The sequence below is a fragment of the Vicugna pacos genome, chromosome X, assembly GCF_048564905.1.
Source record: "Vicugna pacos chromosome X, VicPac4, whole genome shotgun sequence".
Classification (NCBI taxonomy): Eukaryota; Metazoa; Chordata; class Mammalia; order Artiodactyla; family Camelidae; genus Vicugna; species Vicugna pacos.
The window spans coordinates 78,197,412-78,222,353 of record NC_133023.1 but is presented as its reverse complement, the minus strand read 5'-3'; the positions used below and the strand labels follow the sequence as shown (position 1 = coordinate 78,222,353).

Genomic DNA, 24,942 nt, shown 5'->3' with positions numbered 1-24,942 from the left:
GCGTATACTCCTCAAGGCTGTCAGGGTCATGAAAACAGTGTGGCAGTTCCTCAGTTTAACAGAGTTATCAGATGATTCAGCAATTCCACACCTAGGTACACAGCCAAGAGAAATGACAACATACAGTTACATAAAAACTTGTACACAAATGTACGTAGCATCATTCACAATAGCCAAAAGCAAAAACCACCCAAATATCCACCAACTACCGAATGGATAATGAAAATGTGGTAAGCTATTTGGCAATAGGAAGGAATGAATTACTGATGCATACTACAACACAGATGAACATTGAAAACAATATGCCAATGGAAAGAAGCCGAATATGCAAAATACCACGAATTGTATGATTCCATTTATATGAAATGTCCAGAAAGAGGCCATCAGTATAGCTGTACCCAAGGAATTCCACCCTTTACACCCAGACTTTCAAAAAGCTCTGTGGTGTTGGGTTTTTGTCACAGCCCCTCCCTCCCACTCTCCTTTTCTGCAATGTTCAAGCTGCAGTTCAGGTTTCGGTCACGAGGTGGCGCGAACATATCGCCATTTTAAAATTTCTTCGGGGAGGGGTATAGCTCAGTGGAAGAGCGCCTGCTTAGCATGCACAAGGTCCTGCGTTCTATCCCCAGTACCTTCATTAAAAATAAATAAATAAATCTAATTCCCCACCCCAAGAAATAAAAAATAAAAAATAAAATTTCTTACGAACAATTTAATTCAACAAAACTACGGTACCCTCCCTTAAAATCCAGCCTATGGATCTATGTACAGAATGATTCTAATTCTATCTGAAAAAATCTGACAGGTGTAAAAGAAGACTGTAAACACATATACTCCACAGCTTGATGAAATGCCAAGTGGCAGCAGCGCACCTTGGCAGTCAGTGGGCAGGTGAAGGGCAGGAAGGAGGCGACTGAGAGAGTGTGAGGTCTGGGATCGTGGTGTGGGCAGCCTGTACAGTAGTGTTTTGTGTCTTGACAGGTGATGACACCGTGTGTGAGAGGAAGGCTCGGCAGCCTATACAAAAGCAGGGTATTCCATCACTTTTCTAGGATATAAAGAAACACATTTTCTAGGATATCTAAACATGAGGCTGGAAGTCCATCTTAGGTATTAACTAAGGGTAAAGCTTCAACTGCGGGCATGTATTTGAGGTGGTAGAGCCAGAAGGGACATAGAAACACACACACACACACACACACAGTCAATTCAATTTTTTTATCTACTTCATTTCCCCATGAAATACAATACAATGAATACAAATTACTTTGGCCAATCTGTTTGCAATTATTTTGTTTTCAAAGTTTTACCAAAGTACTGTTTTTCCTGAGTACAGTATTTCTAAACATTGTATGCAAGTATACTTACAAATTGAAATTGTCCTGCGTCTCTCAAGTCTTACTCCTATTCCCTGACCCAAAGGGGCCTGTTGTCATAGAACAGTGCCTCTTATCCAGACATGTCCCTGTAGGTGAGGGCACACAAACATAGACACCTGCACAGGCTCCTGGCCTTTTCCAAGAGATTTCACATTTTCTTCCTTCTTTCATATCTTGTCTTGTCTTGACTTAATATTAATTCTCAGGATCTTTGAAATATTTTCATGATATTAGCTCTTGTGATTTTTGGCATATTTTAACATGTTGATTGTTCCTGTATATTTTAATGTGAATTCTTAGTTTAAATTACTTGTCAATTTCTCTGTTTGATAGTAAGGATGCTACACAAATTGTGGATATGAACCCAGTATCTGAGGGGTCATTTATCTAGAGAGGTGACTGAGGCTCTGACTTGGGCATCTATGATGTGGGACTCATGATACCTGTGTCACAGTGTCCTGAGGGGTGAATGAGAAAGCCTGCCCAGAGTATATGACACCTGGTGGGATTTCAAGGGCCCTTTAAATGTTGAGGTACAGCTGTACAAGTTGGCTGAGCCATGGGTGCTAAGACAGGCACTGTGAAAAGTCATTTCTCATAGTTTCTCCTAATGAGACAGATATCTTTATGAAGGAAGCAAATATCGTTTTGATAAGCCTTTAGTTCAAAGTTTTAAAGACAGAAGGAGCTCTAGGTTCTTGGGGGATTCAGAAGCTAATAAGAGCTGCCAACATCATGCCTGTGTGCTGATCCTAATCCAGTTCCCCACGCTGGGAAGACAGGCTTGCCTTTGACTCACCTGGTGAGCTCAGTGAGAGATGGCACCAGGGCAGCAAGCTGTGGTGTTTACCTAACTGCTGCTCCTGGACTGCTCCATATGTTAACATATTTATAGGAAAATTCTAGACCCATCTCAGTCACCTGTGCAGGGGTCCTCAGATCATGCATCATCTAGCCACATCACACCAGGATTTGAGCCATTTGCTGCCTCCCTGAGAAGCAAAATTCCACTAGCATTTCTTTGACACACAATTATTCATTCTTCTATTCACTCATGGCTAAATATATATTGAGCTCAAAGACTCATACTGTTCATTGGAGGCATCTCATTAACTCTAAAGTGGAAATAAGAGGGAAGTATGGGAAAATTCAAAGGTTAAACCTGAGATGACATGGCTCCTGCACATCAACTTTTATACTTTTAAGGAACTGAAGATGTTAAAAAAAATTCGTCTTTCCACCCTTTTTCCCCATTTGGTCACAGGCCTTCTCTCTCTCTCTCTCTCTCTCTCTCTCTCCTTTTCTCTCCCTTTCTCCCCCATCCAACAAAATCAAAGTTCCAGAAAGCATTTGCAGCATTCCCTGTTAACATTCTTCACTTCCCACTGACCTCTTATCTCAATGCACTATTTGAACCTGTCCCTGTGATTGCAAGGAACGTGCTCTCACCAAGGTCACTAGGTCCAGCTATTTGTATAAATATGTAATATATGAATATTGCTTCATGACCTCCTAAATTATGCATGCCTTTGCCAGCTGCTTCTGTCACTACACAACAAATCTTTGACAGTTTCTCAGGCTCTGGAACATGAGGTGCTGGGTACAAACCTAAACTGTCCCGTTCCCTGACTGTGCACTCCTGGGCCAAGTTCTGTGTGTCCCTCAGCTTTTTGTCTACAAAATGGGGATGAACAACAGTATCTATCTTATGGAGTGCTGGGAACATTAAATGAATCAATACAGGAAAATCACTAGGACTTAAGAATTTAGCCTATTTATTTTTCTTAGATATCTTTTTTTTTTAATTGAAGTATAGTCGATTTACAATACTGTGTTACTTTCTGGTGTACAGCATAGTGATTCAGCTGCATATATATATATACACACACACACATACACATATATATGTATACATACATATATGTGTATATATATATATACATATGCTGTACACATATATATTCTTTTCACTATAGGCTATGGCAAGGTATTGAATATAGCTCCCTGTGCTATACAGAAAGACCTTCTTGTTTATCTGGTTTTGTGAAGATTTTCCTTTAGATCCACTTGTACAAGATCTTCTGTCCGAGTTCAGTAGGTACTGTGACAGCTGTTCCACATGTAGATGTATTTTTGATGTATTTGTGGGGGAGGGTGAGCTCCACGCCCTTCGATTCTGCCATCTTGAAGCCCCTATTTCTCTTATATAGTTTTATTGGTATTCCTATCTTCACAGGCATTAAAAAATAGGATACAGAGTGATGTTTATTCACAATCAGTGACATTTGAGGTGTATGGTTAGTGAGTACGTTAGTTTCCTAGGGCTGTCTTTATTAATTAACAAGAACTTTGTGGCTCAGAACAACAGAAATTCATTATATTATAGGTTTGGAGCTCAGAAATTTGAAATCAAGGCGTTGGTAGGGCCAAGCTTCCTCTGAAGCTTCTAGAGGAGACTCCTTCCTTTCCTCTTCCAACTACTGGTAGCTCTTGGCTTTCTTGGCTTTTGGCAACGTAACTCCAGTCTCTGCCTCTATTTTCAAATGACCTACTTCCCTGTGTGTGTGAAAGCTCCATCTCCTTTCTATTATAAGGACACTGGTCACTGGGTTTAGGGACCATCCTAAATTCAAGATGATCTCCTCTCAAGATCTTTAACTTAATTGTATCTACAAAGACACTGTTTCCAAATAAGACATGGGAGTGTCATGATTTGGAAACAATTCAACCCACAACAGTGAGATAAGCAAGTTACAAAATTAAATGTAAAATGAGATCCTATGTTTTGTGTGTAAACATATAAATGTATGCATCCCTGTATAAATATATGATATCTGCATAAGAATCACTCTGGAGGAATATAATCCAGATGAAAACATTAGAAGGGCTTTTCTTTGGGTGGTGGGCATTGAGGTATTCTTTATTTCTCTTTGTATGTCATCTATTTTTAACTAAATAAATTCCTATTGTACTTGCAATTATACAAAATATTAAAAAGGCTGGAGAAACATAGGCATTTTCTGACCCAAGCACAGGAAAGCTATCCACTTTAGAATGGCAATATCCCAGAGGCACAGGAAGTGGGACAGAATGTTGGAGGAGCCCCTTTTACAATGTAATAGGACATAGGTTCCCAAATTCCAAACCACACTGATTAAGATCAGTTGTTTAAACTTTTACCTAGTTAACTGAGAAAGGAAAACATGGGATCTCAGTTTGGTTTGTTTGCTGTGCCCTGATGAACAGTAAGGTTGAGGGTCTTACCAGATGAGAAGCACTAGCAGACACTAGTTATACGTGGGGCTCAGTAGCCACCCAGAATCTGTTCATCTCTTAGTCTTGTGACTTGCCTGCCCTGCCCTCACTGTGCCCCAGTTCCCTGATGCTTAAAGTCAGGCAACCATAGCTCCTCCTCATTGGATGTGGTGAGGATTAAATAAGCAAGTATAGGTTTAGCACTTACAACACTGTAGGGACAGAGGAAGTCAAAAAATAACCATTCTTATCATTATCATACCTAAATTGACCATGAGTGTTTATAAGGCCATTTTATTATTATGTGGGATTATACTGATTTGCTTGTTCTGACCTCCATAATATTTTGTTTGTAGAAAAAAAAAGCAGTTTACAAAACTGTATGTTGGGTATCATCTCATTGTTCATCTTAAATATGCAGGTTGTATTTGCATAACAAAATTTCTGAAAACAAATATACACTCAACTCTAAGAGTACTTAACCATAAATAGTAGACTTTTAAGGGTTTCTAATGATTTTTTTCTATCTTGAATTTTGATCTTTTAAGGATTCCAAAATAACACGAGGTTACAGATAATTTAAAAGGACATTTGACTAAATAGGATCACAGATCATTATGGAACAATATCTAATTATCTATTGAACCTAAGTGACAATGAAAGATTTTAAAGGCAAATATAAAAGTTTACATAGTTGTGAGCAAAATTTAGCTCTTTTAATTAAAAATTGAAAAGACTCAATTTTCTTATGTAATCAATGACCTGATAAAAACAAGGAAGCACAGGAAATTATTTTAGAAAGACAAAAAATATCACCTTTCTAGGCAAATACTTTAAAAGGCACAGAAAAATTTTTCCCAATCTCTTCTCAAGAACAGACCAACAGTGAAACTTTGACCTTTCAGCTGATAAAAGAAAATTAAGTTTTAGTTTAACATAAACATACTATTTATATTAAAGCATATTATTTAAACCTTTATAATAAATTCATTCCATTTTAGTCAGTTAGACCATACAAGGTAAAATCCTCTCTCTCTCCCCTCTGCTTTTTATAACTATTTAGAGTGTCCTGTATTCTCTTCTTTCTCATTCTGAAAAAGTCATTCTACTTTAGGGCAAAATTACCTTTTTCCTCTACCAAAAATACATCTCCATATCTCATACCTTTTCTTACCTACAGAGATGAAATAATTTCCCATAGTATATTTAGTAGTTTAAATTATATGTATTAATTAGAATTCTTAATGCTTACAAACCATAGTCTACAGTGAAAACTAGGAGGTAAGCAATTGTGAACTGTCTGTTCTATCCCTACATTCTGTAAATTGGTGGATTTATGAATCCATTTGATAATTTCTAAAAGTATATCCTTCCTTATAGTACAATCTTTCAGTGTGGCACAAAACATTTTTACTAACAAACCCAAATATCTTCTGTTCCTTTTTAACAAGAGGATAAAAGTAGGTAAACCTAGACTTGTGTTTAACAATTAATGTTTCAGTACCTTAACTTATTTTGAAATGATATCAATATTCCAAGAGTATCCAACATTTAAATTAACTTTGCAAAATTCTAAGGTTGGAAGTTACTAAAAATATTTGGGAAACTATTTTTAAGATGACATTATAAAACATAATTATGGTTTGAAAGTTATTTTATAAACTTTTGTCTTATGTACATTTTTTTAATTCACTTGCTTTTAACAATTATATTTAGATCACTCATGAAGTTTTAACAGACATTAAACAGCTATCCATAATCTTCTTACTTTTCTTGCTAACAAATATTTTAAGAGGTAATATGAACTTATGACTAGTACATTTAGACAGAATGAAAGTTGTATCTGCATTATATTTAATGTTGATAACTCTGAAGCCATATGTATGTCTTAATTAATCCAACAAACTTAAACTAGCTTTTACATACTGAAGATTATCTCAGATCATGTGAAATTGAAAAACATTTCGGTTAGTTTCTATCTTATTTCTGAGAGTTTAGGAACACAATTTATTTAAGCACTTATTTTTCTTTAAGCCAATTAAATAGAGATCTTTTACAAATCTCTTACCATCTGGAGGTAGAGAAATATCACACATCTCTAACATATGCATTAGACATACAGACAAATAGAGAAATTATAACGTTCATTTTAAAGTATTAGCAATGATATAGGTAAAATAGTTTTAAAAACTCACTAATTTATAAAAGAATGGTTGGATCCAAATTTTGTTTCTGGCAGATGGAAAAAGTTAAGGTTATCTGCTCAGATGGCTAAAGCTTTTTACTAATATTTGTAGAGAAGACTTTTAAGATTTTTTTATTTGTCTAGTTTCCAAATAGTTCTTTTTTTATTTATTTAACTTCTGACAAGAACCATATCCTTGAAGTCTGCATTTAAAAGAGATGGCTCTCAGGCCCTAGAAAAGACAGGGTTGAAAGTTTATATCTCAAAGGCACTGATAAATGATGTAAACTTTCTCCAAGAATGAGTTTTGGAGCATATTTGCTTATTATTAAAGTCCTAGGATAATTACTTCTTAAATTTTCCTTTTTTCCCTTAAATGCAGGACAGTTCTGACTCTAATGTTCCAATCTTTTACGATATTTGTAAGTGTTTTAAGATGACTAGCAGAGGTCTGAATATCAGTAAGGATATGTGGGCTTTGAATTACTTCTAGATTTCTGTTCTTGTAAAGATTCAATTTGCAGGAAAGGGATAGTTGTCTTTTAATTTCTCAAAGAACTGGGTTGAAAGTGATCAAGGGGCTGACCTGCCCATCCAACTACATTATCTTCAATTTGCTTCTTTACATCAGGGAGATTTCCAACCAAGATGGAAATCAAAAGATTCCCATGTTCTAGATTTAGGGCTGTGTGTGTGGAATGTTTTAGCAAATCACTCCACAAAGGTTTCAGCATATTTCTTTTTCTCTGGGTACACAGCTCTATTTCAGCTTAGGAGAGATGTCCATAAAAAGTTCCTATTAGGTATTTAACATCAGTGTCCAATTTGGCCAACTTCTGACCATAGAGCTCCTTTTAAAAAGAAATCCTTTCAAATATCTTATTACCAGGTTTCAGTCAAGACAAACATTTGTATGCATAAGTGTGTCTCAGTTTGGGTTTCTGTGGCTGAAACTTGATAATTAATCTGTGTGCTTTTGTGTCTCAAGTTCTATCCCCCTAAATATTTATGAGCTCTGGAGCCATGCTATTTAGGTTTAAATCCATGATGTGTCATTTTCTAAGTGTACAAGCTTAAGCAAAGTATCTAACCTCCCAGTTCTTTATTACCTTTATATGTAAAATAAGGATGAAAAATGTCACAGTGCAATTCTGAAAATAAATGTTACTTGACCCAAAACAAATGTTAACTAATTTTAAAACTTTCCTATTTTTATGGGTCATTAGTATTCTTGTAAGCATGGAAATTATGATGCAGATGGCTGTTTATTGATATTGAATGACATTCAATTTGTGTTGCTAGTGAAGAAAGGCAGGGTATAACATTGTGAGGAAGATGACATTTTATTTTTAGACAGAAATATGACTGTACTTGCAGAGGAAAAGGAACAGGATGGTAAATATCTAGGTAAATATAATAGACTGTTGTTGAGTTCTGCTAAAAGATAAACTGAAGCATATTAAGAATTTTGAGGGTTTAGGTGAGCAAAGATTGATTCTGACTGAGCACCAAATAGGAAGTGATTAGGAGCGCTCCACTGACAGGAGCTCAGAGAGTGACTTACTTAAGGAAGGTACGGAAGCAAAGAGAAGAAATTATATGGCTAGCAATGGCTTAAAGCCCACTTGGCTGTTTGTGGTTGGTTGTCCTTACTTTATAATTTTGTGACCTTGAGTCATTTACAGGCTTAGATTTTGGTTTGCTTACATAGGCCACTGCGGTATTAGGGCCACCTCAGTCTAATGATCTCCTTGTTTAATTACTTAAACAAGTCCACCTTTTGGTAATTGTGCCACTCTCAGCTGCCATTAAAGTTGTTCCTGTCTCACCATGAAAACTTGTAGATTATGATATCAGGTCTATAGAAGAATTACTTTTGCTATTTATCTCATTGTTCATCTTGTTCCTGTTTCTTCAAGCACAGTGAGACCATCTGATGGCTGTGAACATGCATTTAAAACCTTTGAAAGAACACAGAGCACCAAGGAGACTACAGTGATGACTATCAGGAGGATAATACTAAGAGAGTAACATGTACTCTTTAGCTAATGCCCTCATCAACCAAGCCAGTTGGCATCGAATAAATCAAAGAATGTACCTGAAAAGGCATTATCCGTTCTAGATAAGTATCTTGTTTGTTAAGTCCTTTAATTTGCTACAATACCAGAGGTGTTGATTCACTTACAGCAATATTTACTATGGCACAGGCTCCTTGTTCAGCCAGTAAGTAATCTAAAACAATTCTGTTATTTAAAACTACCACAGCAAGAAAGCCTAGGGACTTTTGTTGTGTAGCTATAGTCTTTTTTCAGATTCAGCAATAGTTGCTAGAGTTAAGGGGCACCATCTTCCATGCATTAACAGAAGGAAAAGCAAGTACCAAAAAGGCAAAACGAAAAAAAGTTTCATATTAGAGATAAAGATCTTGATCCACGACCTTGGGAGAACTGACCACCTCAAGATGCTGTCTGCTTCTACAGAGCAATCTCCCTAGTCAAGTTTAATTTTAGATCTCCAGCTAGGATGCAGTTCTAAGAGTCTAGAAGTGATCTTTAATTGGGAGACGTGGACTCAAGATTGAAGTGTCTGAAGCTTGGCTTCCATCTGGGTAGTGAGGAGGACCTGGTATGGTCCCTTTTGAGGAGGCTCAAGGGAAGTCTTTGTTCTTACTGATTTTAGATCAGAAGGGTGGGAGAAAATTGGAAGTGTTTGTTTGCATAGTTGTAGCCAGTGTCCGAAGAAACTTGCATTCAGTATCCAGTCCAGTTCACAGGTAGACAACAAAACCTCAAAGATGATGAACAGGACTAGAATCTAATATCCACAAGGATGTGTTATAGTTTTTTACTAAACATCTTTTTCTCTCTAAAACCACTCTCACTTCTATCAAAGATAAATTACAGTTAGACTATTTGTTTGCAAAATAAGTCTAGTCCCATTAAACTTGGCCTGTTATTTACATAACTGTAGCAAGAGTAGTGGCTGACCATAGAGGCTCTTAAAATATGCTTTGCTGGAGCTTTTCATAAGGAATCTTAACTGGACCTTTAAAAGCTTCTTGAGGCTAGGACTTGCCATCAAACTTTACCTACAATGCCTATAGATTTAGGTTAATTCCTTTTTTCTTGAGGTCCCTTGAGGTTTCTGGGTCTGCAGGAAGAGATATTCCTCACTTACCTGGGAAAGCTGCTGGGAATACTGCAAGCAAGGCAACAGACTTCTGGTTTTCCAAGGGGCTTTATTGGCTCCATAAAGTCAGCCTCAGTTCCTTAAAGCTGTGTGGTCTATCTCTGATTCTATGCATATTCTGAAATATAATATTTCAGTCAAAGTCAGAATAAGAGAAAGAGTGACGGTTGGTGGAAGGGGTTGCAGCTGGTCCTACTAGATATTAAAACAGAATATAAAGCTTGTACAATATAAGCGTGTGGTATTGGCCCAGGAATTGACAGAATGACTAATGCAGCAGAATAGAAAATACTGCCATATGTTAAATTATATTTGGAAAGTTAGAATATGATTAAGGTAGCATTTCAAATCATTGGAGAAAGGATGGATGATTTAATAAGTGGTATTGCAATAGGTTGATAACTATAGGGTTAAAAAGGTTTAAAAACAGATCCATTTTTATGTCTTAAATCAGAATAAATTCCAAATGTCTCAGATTTAAGTGTAAAAACATAAAACCATTCAAGTATTATAAGAATCTGGAAGTCAGAAGAGGGATGGAACAGATTCTCCCCTTGAAGCTCCAAAGGGAGCACAGCCCTGCTAACACCTATAATAGAAGTGGAGAAAGATTTCCTAACTATGATCAAAATTCAAGAGCATAATTTGAAAAACTGATAAATTTGACTACATAAAAAATAACAATTTTGCATGGCAAAAAAAAAAACATGATCGTCAATAAACACACACTGAGAAAAATATCCACAACTAACATCTCTAAAAAAGTACTAATTTCCCATCTATATACAAGCTTATAAATTGAGAGGTAGAAAAGAACCAATGACCCTAATACAGACATGTAAAAACAATAAACAGTTAAAGGGAAAAAATGTAACTTGTCTTTAAATATGCAAAAAGAGGTTCAAAATTGCTTGTAAAGTAGAACTGCAATTAAAACTACAATGAGACACCATTTCTAAATTATTAGACTGGCAAAGTTCCAAAGGTTTGTCAATACACTCAGTTGGTAAGGATGCAAAACAACATGTGCTTTCATACACTGCTCATGCGGATTCAAAGTGGTATGATCACTGTAATAAGCTTAATAATGGTCCCCAAAGACACCAGGTCCCAATCCCTGGAACATAAATCTTACCTTAAATGGAAAAAGGGGCTTTGCAGATGTGATTAAGGATCTTGAAACAGGGCGTTCATTTTAGATAATCTGGGTGGGCCCTATGTGCAGTCACAAGTACCCTTGAGAGAGGGAGGCAGAAGAAAAGCTGACACACACAGAAAAGGAGGAAACAGTATGACTGTGCAGGCAGCAATTGGAGTGATGTAGTCACAAACCAAGGAATGCTGGCTGCCACCAGAAACTGGAAGAGGCAAGATACAGATTCTCCTGCAGAGCCTCCAAAGAGAACATGGCTCTGCCAACACTTTTTATTTTGGCCCAGTGAAACTAATTTCAGACTTGTGGCTTCTAGAATATGAGGAAATAAATTTCTCTTGTTTTAAACAACTAAGTTTGTGCTAACTTGTTATAGTAGCCATAGGAAACTAACATACCCACTATGGAGGGGAATTTGAAAATATCGAGCAAAATTTCCATATCTTGGCTACTGTAAATAATACTGCAATGAACATGGGAATGCATATATCTTTTCGAATTAGTGTTTGCATTTTCTCTGCATAAATATCTAGAAGTCGAGTTGCTGGATCATATGGTAGTTCTACATTTAATTTTTTGAGGAACCTCCATACTGTTTCCCATAGTTGCTGCACTAATTTACATTCCTACCAACAGTGTACAAGGATCCCCCTTTCTCCACATCCTTGACAACAACTGTTATTTCTTGTCTTTTTTTATAGTAGTCATTCTAACAAGTGTGAGGTGGTATCTCATTGTGGTTTTGATTTGCATTTCCCTAATGATTAATAATGTAATGTTGAGCATCTTTTCATGTACCTGTTGGCCATCTGTATGTCTTCTTTGGGAAAATGTCTATTCAGATCTTCTGCTCATTTTTAAATCAGATTGTTTGGTTTTTTGTTTTGTTTTGCTTCGATTTTGAGCTAAATGAGTTCTTTGTATATTTTGAATATTAGCTCCTTTTCAGATATTTGCAATTACTTTCTCCCATTCAGTAGGTTGTCTTTTAATTTTGTTGATGGTTTCCTTGCTGTGCAGAAGCTTTTAAGTTTGATGTAGTCCCACTTGTTTATCTTTGTTTTTGTTGCATATTTTTTGGCATCAGATTTTAAAAATCATTGCCAAGACCTATGACAGGAAGGCATACTGCTTGTTTTCTTCTAGGAGTTTTATGTTTTCAAGTCTTATGTTCAAGTCTTTAATTCCATTTTGAGTTGATTTTTGTGTGTGGTGTAAGATAGCCATCAAGTTTCATTCTTTTGCATACAGCTGTCCAACTTTCCCAACACCATTTATTGAAGAGACTGTCCTTTCCCCACTGTATATTCTTGGATCCTTTTGTCATAAATTAATTGACCATACATGTGTCTAAACCTGTATTTTTAAGAAGCTAGGTGAACCCAAAACAGAGTAAACCCCAAGAAATTCAGGAAACCCAAAGAAATTCATCACAGTCAAAGCTCAGAAAAGTAAAGACAAAAAAGAAATCTTGAAATCAGGAAGAAAGACACAATGTACAACCTACAGGAGAAAAACGGTATAAAGGACAGCATATTTCTCAACAGAAATCAAGTAGTCCACAGCATTTTCCAAGTGCCAAAATAAAGGAAGTATCAACCTCAAATTCTATATCCAGCTTAATTATCCTTCAGTAATTAATGAGGATTATCAAAAGACATTTTCAAAAGACATTAGAAAAACTAAGAAAATTTTTCACCAGCAGATACATCCTAAAGAATGACTAGAAGAAACAGAAAGGAATTGATAAAAGAAGAACTCTAGGAACATCTGGAAGGAAAAAAGAACAGCAGCACAAAAAATATGGTTAAATATTTTCCTTTTCCCCTTGAAATTTCCAAATTCTGTTTGATATTTGAAACAAAAAGTATAAAACTGACTGATGTGGTTCTCAGTGTATGCAGAGGAAATTTTTAAGTCTATTCTTCCACAGATGGTGGATGGTAAAAGGACTTTATAGACCACACCAACAGAGGGAGCTGGGCATGCAGGCACTCACTGCTGTTTTGGGCACCTATTATTTATGAATATATGAATCAATGAATGAATGAGAGATATCCTGAGATAAGGGCATATATTTACCACATATTCTAAATAGACAGGAATTGAGTATCACCTCCTTAGCCATTTGGTTACTTTGGCTTCAATGATCTTCTCTCCTTCTTAAAAAATTATCTCTATTGGAATGTAACGCTTTCCAGATGTTCTAAACTGTACTAACAATCCTTATCTCATTTTGCCAGATCAATTCCCTAGTCATTAAATACTTCTTCTGTAAGGTCAAAGGATTCAGGGAAGCCTAGGAATTATCCTTTGCATCTTTGTTAATCCCAACCTTCAGGAAGTTAGCAGAGAGATGAATTTAGAGACAAATGAAAGGGGTGTTATGGGCTCACCTGTTTTGGTAGCATTAAAGCCACGAAAGTGATAGGGCCAAATGTGTATGTGGTAACATGTTCAGATAACACAGCTGAAATCCAGAAATAAAGCGTCACATCCCAGAGGAAATCGTATGTACAGATTCTACTAAACACAGTCAAAAAGGTCAGTTAGTGTGTTGTGTTTAAGTTGTGTTTTTAGTTTTAAAGAGTAAAAAAAGCAAAAGCCAGTCCCACTTGGCTGGTTTGAATCATAGATTATTTCCTTCCTAGCTGTGACCGCCTTTCGGTCTAGAAAGTTGTCTTCCTCATAATATCCTTGTTTTACATTAACTGAAAGAGTATATCTTTGATCACTAGTTTGTCAGTATTGGATTGTTCCCATTGTGAGGTTCTTAAACTTTTTCACTTCAAAATATTAAAGTAACTCATGCTAGAGACCCTTTCAACATGAAAGGTTTGTAGTTGAGACATTACATATATTTTACTGTTTATAATAAAAGTCATCTATAGAAAAGTCATGGGCATTAATTTTAATGTTTGCATAAGATCTGTTTTCAATGATATGCTAACACAAACAATTTCACCAATTGTTGATGGTATTTTCTATTAAGAGTTAAGATTCCGGAGCCAAAGGAGCCATGTGTTCTTTTTGTTCATTTTCATTGTGATTCCCCTGAAGCAAGAGACTTTGGACAGCCTTCAGTGCAAAGAATTCAGATCAATCTTTGTTATTATACTTGGCTGCCTCTTGGCTATGTAACTTCTGAGTGCAAATCATTGAACTCTTTAAAGAAGCTTATTATAGGGAATAAATCATAATGAGTGAAAAAGAAAGCAGTGTGGTGTGATACACCTCACTAAGCTGATGAAAGGAGTTGAGGTAACACAGAAGAAAAACCTGAGTGATCTCTGGGGCAATGCTGAGATGAAACAAATGAGAGGGTAGAGAGAGCGAACATGTGGACAGAGTGTCCTGCCTAAGAATGTGACTCCAGGAGGGAGAGAGAACCTCACTGACTAGAGTCCCCGGGGCCTGGGGTCAGAGAGAAACTAAAGAGGGTGTATGGTTTCCAGACGGTGTGGGGGATCCATTAGTCATAAGTCCTTCCCCTTGATGTCTGCTTCCTACTTTAAGGGAGGTTGAGGGAACCGAGCATCAACTCAGCTTTACGACTGTCAGTGCTCCTGGTTCTGAACCTGCTCCCGTGGACCAGAGACAGACGAGCAGGGCACTGTCCTTCTTCCCATCGTTTGTGCCATTTCAGTGTATCCAGAGGATACTATGCAGCGTCCCACGGAAGCAAATGTGTTCCTTCCCCAATCAGTCCTACATCTGGATGGCCTCATGCCCCTGGAGTGTCCCACCTCTGAGCCCTGTCTGCTTCCCTGGGAGTCCCCACTTTTCACTCCAGCCAGGATGGACTCCCCGTGCCCTCCCTCCCATCCAGCCCCATGAATCCTGCCCAATGTCCCAGGCCCAGCTCCTCTTTGAGGAGTCTCTGATCATGTCCTCCTCTTTATAAATTAAGGGGGATCTACAGAGGTGACCACAACTTCCACAAGGACCTGGACTGCGTGAAACCATAACTGTGATCTCTGTAGTCCCTGGGTCACTGGAGGTGTGAAGAGTGATGGATGCTGAGTAAAGACCCGTGTGACAGTGCAAGTCACAGCAGGAGAAGGAACTCACCCTGGAATGGCTTAGGCTCTGGGACCTAGAAAGAGCTCCTAATTCTTGCTCCAGTGTCCCTTCCTGTCAACCCCCCACCAGTCACCTCTTCCTAGAACTTCAAGTGGGTTCCAGACTCTCAGGTCATGTGTATGCCTAATGTGAACACAGAGGGCACCAACAAAGGAGAGGAAGAGCTCGATAACTCCATGGGAAGGGTGAGTAGTTTCCCTTAGCCCAGCTCCATTACACTGCATATCACAGAGATGGCAATGCAACTCCTATGTTACATAAAGGAGTGTGTGTGGTTCCCGTCTTCTGATATTCCCAAATACTCACTAAAATTCTACTGAGATTAAGAAACAACCTCCCAGTTAAAAGACTGGAAGAGTTAGGATGGGAAGGCTGGAAACGTTCGCATTGTGGATGATGTGCCCAATACTGTACTGGGATCTTGATGAAGTTTTGCCTTTAAACTCCTCACAAGGACCAGGTGATGTATATAACATACAATTTATTTAACATTATATATATAATTATGTATAAAATTAGATCCTATATATAATATACTATAAAATATCATATATTTAAATAAATCAGCAAGCTGGAGGATAACTATATGTGTATATAGTGAAAATGTGCAAAACAATACTACATTTTGTTTAGAAAAGCCAAAAGACCAGAGCTTAAACGTTCTTGTCACAAAACAGAAAGATTTATAACTGTGTGGTGATAGATGCTAACTAGACTTATTGTGGTGATCATTTTGCAATATATACAGATATAGAATCATCATGTTGTAACCTGAAACTATTATACTGTTATATGTCAATTATACCTCAATTAAAAAAAGAGACACTGCACATAAAAAAACAATATAAATCCCCCACCAATACCTGGAAACACACCAAAGCAAATAAATAAAATGAAAAAAATCATATTTAGTCTGTCAAGTAAATCATAAAATAAAATGTAGAATACAGTCTCATTATGCAGAAAAATATATATCAACATAGGTTTATATATATATATGTGTGTGTTTGTAATTAAATATAAGTTAATGTGTCACACAGGAAAAAAAATCTGGAGAATAGGTATCAATAAATTCACAAAGACTGTCTTTGTATTATGAAGGGGGATATAGCAAAGACAAAAAGGACAGACAGAACAATTTTAATTTCTAATATACATTTTGATATTGTCTGATATGTCTTAAACAACAAAATAATTGGTAATGTGACAAAACTGAAAGGTAGGGGCATGCCTGAGCGCCATTGGCACACATGCTTAAGCAAAACAAAGGAATATTCACTGAATCTGAAATAGAGAGAAATACTCCCACACAAGGTGACAAGCCTGGCCCAGGCTGTGTGGGCTCTCTGCCTCTTCATAAGGAAGTGTACCAGGCCCAAGGCCCACACTTATGTGCTTCAGTGGGGTTTTGAAAGACTGTACACATGAGGCTTCTCTTCCCAACAGTCAGGAAAACAGCTGGACACCACCAGCATGTAGGGAATTTCAGAAAGCTTTGGCCTATACAATAGAATCCGTTCACTTCCCTTACTCCTTCTCATCACCACCCCCTTTGCTAAGCCCCCTTGATGAGACTTTCACATCTGCAAGTCTGACTGAGATCACCAGGGAGCATCCTTCTCCATTTTCTACAGGTTATTTTTTTTCCCAATGAAAAGACATAATTTTTATAAACAGATTTTAAACTCTATAGGAGAAAAGATCCAGTTTCTTCAGCAAACAAATTAGAAGGTTAAAAAAATGAGGATAGGCCTTCTTTACATTCAAAGAGACTTAACACTTCAGGAGTTAAAGAGAAATTAAAACAAAGAAACTAAAATTAAAACCACAGCAAGATACCATTCCATGCCCTCCAGAACAACAAAAATGAAAAAGATGGAAAACACCAAGTGCTGACAAGGATTTGGAGCAGGTAGGGCTCGCTCACACTTTGGTGGGAACGTAGATCAGAACAACCACTTGAAAAACTGCTTAGCGTATATAGTCTACGACTTAGAAATGACACTTTTTGGTGTATGTCCAAGAGAAATGAAAATAAATGTCCATCAAAAAGATACGTAAGCGAACATTCATAGTACAATAACTCATAAGTAAAAATTTTAAACATGGAAATCCCCAAAACAGATACATATATTGTAAAATATCCACACAGTGTCATATTATACTATACACTAATGAGAATGAATGACCTGCAACTGTGGACAATAATTTAAATCACACACACACACACACACACACCATGTTGACTGAAAGGAGCCATACTCAAGAGTACATGCTGCATGATTCTAGGAATTTTTCCACTGGCCTCACCTATCAAAGGGGGTCAGACCATCCCTCCAAACCACTGAAGCCTAAAGCACAGGGTACTGTGATTCCCATCTGAAAAGCACTTTGAGTTAGTTCATAAAAGGGAAAATAATTCATCGTGGAAGTCCAAGGAATTATTTTAACAACCAAGTTGTCTAATGCATAGGAACTATAATAATTATTCCCTTTTATTGTTTGTGGGTTTTTTTTAATAAATATTGCCCTTGACAAAGATTCTCTCCTTGACCACACTCTAGTCAGACTCCTCCCAGCTCTCTTTCCAACCAGGCTTCAACCTGGCCAATAGTCTTGTACAAAATACTAACGTAGTTTCTAAGAGCTCAAGGCCTCATCCCTAACATGATCCTAAATTCCTTTAAAGTGATCGCCTGAGAACACTCAAGGCTGTCAGCACAATTTACTGCTGAAGAGAGGACCGCGTCTCCCAGCCTCTGTGGGAGGTAGAAATCTAACTTGAATAAGTGCCAGGTAGCAAACCCAGATGGCTTTCACATGGATGAACACCCTCTTCCTGCTTTTTGTTCTTTTTCCTTCCCTGACTGTATGGAGCTCCTACTCAGCCCCCTCCCTTTTCCCTCATACTCCCTTTAAAAAGCCTAGTCACCTCTGTACAAATGGAAGTTGAGGTCAGTTCATGCTAGACTCTTTTTCCTGTCACAACAGTATATTACTGATTAAAAATCTGTCCTTACCACTTTAACTAAGGTCTGGTTTGTTCATCTTTAACACGCTTTTTTTTCCTATAATCATTACCCTTGTCCTTTTATTAAATAAATACCATCTGGTACATGGCAAAATGCCTAATGATGCATAGTTTCCACCCAAAGAGATACGGATGGCTCTAACCTAACATCATCCATCGTGGCCTGATATAGTTATGTTTTATTTTCTTCTTCCTAAGTGTATTGGCTAGAAGTGTGGGTTCTGGAGATAGACCAGGTGCAAACCATTGTTCTGTCATTTATAAACTGTATGAGTATATAAAATTGGGATTAAGCAGTATTTACTGTAAAAGACAAACCATTTTAAAACAAATAATATTCCATGCTTTGGTCTTAACAAAGATAACTGGTCCTAAACACCAATATTTTTAAAATTCTACTGGCTCTCTGTGATCTTAGGAGACTGAAAGAACCATTCTGTTTCATTTACATCTTCTGTAAAATGGGGAAAACAACCATTCCTATGTCATGGGATGTTGTTTTGAGAATTGAGTTAATACATGAAAACCCTTAGAACAGTGCTAGGCACACAATAACAGCTCAATAAACACTACATGCTTTAAACAAATACTTATAATATATTTTTATAGTTTTATAGTTTGCATGTATGTTCAATAAAGTTAATTAGTCTTATAACTGAATGCTACTCATCAAATGATAGATTGTGTACATCATTAACTTTCACTGTAACCACTGCTGAATGACCTAATTATCTTGAGAACTTCTCAAAAGCACTTGGAACAACTGACTTCAGGAAACACATCACCATTTCTACACGTGACCAAAGGTAAAGCCAAGGGGTCATCCTGGATCCTGTCTGATCCTCACACACCCACCCCCTACAGCCACTGCAGGTCCCACCTGTCCTACCTCCTACACCCGCTGTCCAGGCCACCCCGCCCTCTGCACACTGCTGCAGCTCAGGGCCAATCCACTCTCGTCCCTCCTCTGGACTCTGCAAGCTTCTCCTAAGGGTTATCCCCACAGCTATCCCATCCCTGTCCAGTCCACTCCCCACACAGCGGCCAGAGTCACCTTGTGAGCACGTGAATCAGAGCCTGTCACCCCCACACGCTAACCCTCTGCCCTAAGAATGAACTCCAAACTCCTGACACGGCCCGGACCATGTGGCTCCTGTCTGCCCTCATCTCCCACCACCTTCACCTCGTCTGCCAGGCCCCACCCACACGAGCTAGTGGTCGTCCGCTCCTGCAACCACCAGAGCCACACAAATCACAGGGCGAATGACCCAAAGGCCTGCCCAGGCCAGGTGTCCTCTTGTCATTCAGGATTCAGCTCTAATGCTGCTTCCTGAGAAAGAGCTTCACTGACAGCCTCATCTATAATAATCCCTGTTCCCGTCATTTTGTATTCTTTTTATGTGTTTGTTTTCATCAAAGTGCAAATCCCCATATGAAATTGCCCCATTTATTGATTCACCTCTTTACGGCCAGTTTTCCCAAACTGGAATGAAAGTTTCAGGGACCCTGCCTGTCTTGTTCTCTGTGCTGTGTCCCCAGTGTCTCATTCAATGCCACACATATAAATCACTGAATAAATATTACTTAAATTAAGGAACTGTTAACCTATTTGACATGCAGGAGCAGAGACAGATATTTAAGGCTGAGGTTGGAAAAGAAATTAGATACTAAAGGATTCAAAATTTTAAGACGTGTTTGTCCACAGCAGAGGTGTTTAAACTTGAATAAGTATCAGAAACACTGGAGATATTACTCAAAATGTAGATACCTCTCATTCCACATCCCTGCTTTAGATTCGGTAGACGTAGAGTGGGCCCAGGGATCTGGAATGTTAACAAGCACCCCCACGTGAGTTTAATAAAGTCCTCTGAGGCTTCCACTTGGAGAAATCTTGGCCCAAACAGCTGACATTTGTGTAGCATTAATTTAATGCCTGCCAAGCAGAATTCTATGATATCTGGGGTGTGTCTGTTAATGTAATTACTGGAAAGTGCACTGGTTCTTCTCTCCCACCTATGAGCACAGATTGCTTTCTCACATGGGATCATACCTAAACTCCACAATATTCCTGGGTGGTCCAGAGCACTGGGTACTGTTAACCTGCTGTAAAGAAGACAATGGCGGAAAGGGTAGTGACTTAACTAAAGTGTCCCAATGATAGGCCGACCCCTTCTTCAATCCTGCTCCAGGAACCTGTCTAGCAGGCTCAACATCATACTTGGTTCTTCTCTATCAGCTCTTGTTTCTGGGGCTTAGGGTCTTCACCCTCCTCAGATGTTCCACTAAAAGGGAGAGACAGGGGATCAGACAGCACATGGAATACAGAGAAAAGTGAGAGGATGGTAAAGCACATGAAATGCAGGGGAAGGGGTGAGGATGTTCTGCCCGTCCCCACTCAGTTCACTGGAAGCTGTGCAGTGATGCTCTGCCCCTCCCCCAGCTCCACCACACCACCCCCTCCACACACAGCAGTGACACTGAAGCTGTCACATCATGGACATGTGGGCTTATCCCTGCTTCTGTCACATGCCCAAGTGTTCTCCCTGGAGGTCATGCTATTATGGTAACGTCAGAGGCATCACAGTGACAGGATGAAGTGGGCAAACTGGATTGGGAAATGAACATTGCTGTGGGCCTACTAGATGCCACAGGTTGAAGGTTGTAATTATCAGACTTCTTATCTTCAGTTCCTCAAAGCGATGCTCTGAGGTGGGCATCATAATTTTCTTTCTAGAGATTAGGAGATACTCAGGCTCAAAGAGCAAAGTATATGCTCAAAGAATTCTAAGGACACAGAAGCCAGCTTAAAGGGGCTTCTATTGGCCAGTTCTGGAACAATTTAGACAACAAAATAATTATACAATCAGACAGTAGCCCTTTGAGCAAAATAGGAATCTATGAGCCATACTGATATAAATTAAAAAATAAATAAACAGGGAGAAGAGAAAACTCTATCTCTAGGCAAATTTCAATGAATAAACCTGAAAGGAATGAGCAAATCAGAAAAGCAACACTTGACAACTATCACAGTCATAAATTCAGGTTAGAATTATAACATGATTCTCAATCAGCACCAAATCCCACAGCAGTCACTGAGTCACCATGGTAACCATGCTAGCCAAATGAAGCTGGAAAAAAACAAATAGCAACCACTGTGATTCGGCTCCTGTTATGAGGCAGGAAGTGAACAGGGCTGACATGACCACAGTATTAACCTCAAGTATTCCTTACAATAAAGATTCCTTGCAGCTTCCTCAACATACATATACATACAGACATATGTGCTCGCATACACACATGCTCTCTCCTTCTATCTGTCTCACCCCCTAAGAACCCAGGAATTCATTGAGATGGACTTCCTGGGAGATGTCCTGTAGAATGATCTCTGTGATATCTCCTCCCTAGTTTCAGTAGAGTGCCAATAATGTCTAAAAGCTGATATAGAAACACAGTCAAAGCACGTTATGCATCAAGTAGCTTTTCCATCCTAAAGTAGCCTGTGCGTTCCACCAAAAATTTCCTGCAATGGCTATTATTAAACATCTGCTTGCTGATAGTTCAGTGAAAATATAATAATTGGGAATTGTATTTACAAAACAATGCTTTTTACAATTGCACCAAAAGGTATGAAATATTTATGGATAATCTGTCCACAAACATGCAAGGCCTATTCATTGAACACTACAAAACATTGTTCAGAAAAATTAAAGACTTAAATAAGCAGAGAGAGAGCTGTCTTTATGGATCAGAAGATTCAGTATTGTTAAGATGTTGTTAAGATGTCCCTTCTCCCCAAGTTGATCCTATATACTCAGTGCAATCCCAACAAACATCTTAGGAAATATTTTTTTAAAGAAAATTATGGGCCAATTATGAAGTTTATGTGGAAATGCAGAGGCCATGGACTATAAAAAAACAACTTCGAAAAAGAAGAATAAGGCTGGAGGATGAACACTCTCAGATCTGAAGACTCACTATAAACCTACAGTAATCAAGACAGGGTGTATGGTATTGGAATCAAGGTAGACAAGTAAATTGAAGGAAAAGAATAAGGAGTCCAGAAATACATGCACACATATATGGAGAACTGATTTTTGAAAAAGAGGCAATGCAATTCAGTGGAGAAGTGATAGTCTTATCAACAAAGTGCTGGGAAAAGTGGATATCATATATACAGATATAAACTGTGATTCACATATCACATTATACACAAAAGCCCACTCAAAATGGATCACAGACCTGAATACAACCTAAAGCCATCAACTTTCTAGAAGAAACACAGGAGAAAATCCTTGTGACCTTGGATTAGGTGAATATTTCATAGATGAGACATCAACACTACAATCCATAAGTAAACTAATACATAAATTCGACTTCTTCTAAGCTAAAAACTGCCCTCCCTAAGACACTGATGAGAGAATGAAGTCAAGGCACTGAGTAGGAGAAAATACTTGCCAGTTACATATTTGACAAAGGATCTGTATCCAGAATACAGAAAATCTATGAAAAGTCAATTAGGCAGAAAAAGACACTACAATAAATAAATGTGGGAAAATTCTAAATAGACATTTCACCAAAGAAGACATAGAAACAGCAAATAAGCACATGAAAATGTGCTCAATAACATCATTAGGGAATTTTAAATTAAAACTACAATTTGATACCATTGCATCCACATGAGAATGGCTGAAATTAAAAAGACTCACCATACCAAGCATTGGCAAGATTGTGGATGATGGAACTTTGGTACAGTGCTGAAGAAAATGAAAAATGGTGCAACCAGTTTGGCAATTTCTTAACAACGTTAATCTTACATCTACCATATGATCCAGCCATTGCACTCTTAAGTATTTACCTTAGAGAAAGAAAGCATATGTCTGTGCAAAAATTTAAACACAAATGTTCACTGGAGCTTTAATTAAAAAACAACAAATTTCAAACAAATTGCAATATATCTATTTATAGATACTACTCATCAATAAAAAAGAATGAATTATTGATACATGCAACAAAATGGATAAATCTAAAATAAATAGGCTGAATGAAAGAAGTCAGACCAAAACCAACCAACCAGAAATCCCTTTATGATTCTATTTAAATAAAATTCTAGGACATGAAAACTAATCTGTAGTGAGAGAAGATCAGTGGTTGCCTGAGTACACTGCAGGGGGAGGGGTAGAAGGGCCAGGTAATAAAGAGCTGAAACTGTTATGTACTGGGAAAGTAAACAGAACTATATTTAAGAGTATTTAGTTATTTTAAAAGATTAATAAAACAGTCTAAAGTAATTATTTTTAAAAATATATAAACTCTTAAAACATTTTAAACTAACATTTGGAAATGTTCTGGCTTCTTAAAATTTTTCATTATAGAATGGATAAAAACGTGGCTACCAGGGAAGAAACTATACTACAGTGTCAAATTGCTGGAAAGACTTTCTAACCAAATGCATATTTCAACAACCACCCTGAAAGAAACATGGGAATCACTGAATAATATTTACCCAGTGAGAACAATTTAGGTATATTTATTCCAAATGCATGTTAAAGATCAAGTTCCTTCATCAGGCTGGACAATTCATTGCTTTCAAACAAAAAAAGCATCTCTGATGGGCCTCAAGGGCTACTACAAAGCAGGTAACTGCTGATGGAGTGAAATTCCATTCTGCTACACCTCTTCTCCCATGTTGAGGTCAAACAGCTTCTCTACTTCTAGGCTAGTTTGTGAGCCTCACAGGAGCTATTCCACAACATGCTTTTGTTCAGATCTATGAACTCACTTGAGCCAGGAGTCATGCCACCAAAAATGTGAAGTGTTTGCGGTCTCCTGGAAGCTGCTGCCCTTGAACCTGGAGTAGGAGCTTCAGAAGTCATCAGAACACAAATCCTCAGAACCTGCCTCCTTCAGACACCTGATATGAGCTGGGCCACCGGCATGAAATGCTGCACAGGGAGAGACAGATCCAGCAATCGCTGTGCTTTACTGCTGTATGTAACTGTGTGCCTGGCACCATGCTAGGCACTGGGTTAGTGACAATGACACTGATAAAATTGGTTAGTGATCCTAACAACCAGATGTTACAACGGGTTTCTCATCAGGGTTTTTTTTTCCCCCTCTGTTTAAAAAAAAAGTTGAAAAGGAATAAGGAGTGTCCTGAATTCATACAGACATTCATGATCCCGCAATAACCAGAGCCATCAACTTACTCCTGTGTTACCACTGAACGTTCACAGCGATCCTGTGGGTACAGCATTCTTATCCCCATTTACAGAAGGGAAAGTTGAGGCTCAGAGAGAATCGTCACCGGTCTCACCTCCCGCGCCCCTGCCTTTAGAAGGAAAGTGGCTCCAGGACACCCCTGCAGCAGGACACCGCACTCAGGGGGCCGGGAGGACCCCAATGTCTTTACCTATGAGACAGCCGGGGCACCGAGGCCCAAAGCGGGAAAGAACCGACTTGGATGTGGGTCTCTTTGTCTCCCAACACCCCAGGGCGGCCCAGCCCCCACCGCGGGGACCCACACCCTCAGCTCAGCCCCAAACACCTGAAGGCGGGACTTGCTGTTCTCTCCAGGCAGCGTCCATCTTCATTAAAAATACGCCACGGTCGCCCAAATGACGTCAGGTTTCTATGGCAACCGCGATGCGCGGGCAAGTTCTCCACACCG

General features: G+C 38.3%; 1 long non-coding RNA gene across 1 annotated transcript; it reads right to left on the bottom strand.

Moving 5' to 3' along the window:
• LOC116279361 (uncharacterized) lies at window positions 1-24,881 on the bottom strand. Its single transcript, XR_004188714.2, has 4 exons — window positions 24,820-24,881; window positions 24,055-24,217; window positions 9,997-10,126; window positions 1-91 (listed from the first exon to the last, which is right to left on the bottom strand). It is a non-coding gene; the product is annotated as an uncharacterized lncRNA (long non-coding RNA).
• Between the last annotated feature and the right edge of the window lie 61 nt (window positions 24,882-24,942).